General features: G+C 45.6%; 1 protein-coding gene across 6 annotated transcripts in view; it reads right to left on the bottom strand.

The window, feature by feature from the left end:
• Positions 1 to 724, bottom strand: part of LOC100748680 — a 136606-nt gene that overhangs the window by 101121 nt on the left and 34761 nt on the right. For 5 of the 6 annotated variants that reach the window (XM_033324816.1, XM_033324819.1, XM_012394140.3 and 2 more), the window contains exon 1: positions 568 to 724. This exon is cut by the window's right edge and continues 243 nt beyond it. The exons of the other annotated variant lie outside the window; for it this stretch is intronic. The gene's annotated coding sequence lies outside the window, so the exon portion shown is untranslated. The remainder of the gene's footprint in view (positions 1 to 567) is intronic. 6 annotated transcript variants of the gene reach the window in all.

Genomic DNA, 724 nt, shown 5'->3' with positions numbered 1-724 from the left:
AAAAAAAAAAAAAAAAAAAAAATGGTGAAAAACGAGAGGAAAAGAGGTTTGGAAAAAGGTGGGAACCACGGTTACGTGTACTCGTTTCCGCGCTTCCTATTGCTCCAATGTCTCTTGCTCGTACGATTAATTCTTGCCATTTAAAAAGAGACGGAAAGAAAGAAGATTCGTTGAGAAGCTTCCGGGACACCTTTCACCTATTCATTTTCATCCACGTGAGAAATTAAGCGATTTAGCTTTATTTACATTTCAGTCGATTAGCTTCATACATCTCGATCAACATCGACATGTACGGAAATTCAACAAGCACTATCGTTTCCTCGTCGTACGGACGCACCGCGTAAACATACGCTCGTATCACTTAAAAGCCGTATCACCCGACAGCGAAGGGACAATCGAACGATGGTCAATAGACGATGATATCCTCTTTCAACAACTGCAACTCGATTTCTGTATACAGCTTCGGAATATCCTTATCGTATAGAGACACTAGAGAAGCGTCCATCGAGATCGCAGTAGAATCGAATAGAATATCCGCGAGTAAGAATGATACCCTGGATGCGATACCTTTAGCGGAGCATACGGGGCTTGACTGTCGTTGTGCCGTCCTAACTAGTACGCGAGAGAAGAACGACGGGGTAACGCCCGCGCACAGATATCGTAGCTGCTTCCGCACCGGGACGAGCCTAGGAGCTCCATAACCGCGTGTTACGGGTTGGCCCCC

The sequence above is a fragment of the Bombus impatiens genome, unplaced genomic scaffold, assembly GCF_000188095.3.
Source record: "Bombus impatiens unplaced genomic scaffold, BIMP_2.2 scf_0074, whole genome shotgun sequence".
NCBI classification, from domain to species: domain Eukaryota; kingdom Metazoa; phylum Arthropoda; class Insecta; order Hymenoptera; family Apidae; genus Bombus; species Bombus impatiens.
This window is presented reverse-complemented; position numbering and strand designations above follow the sequence as displayed.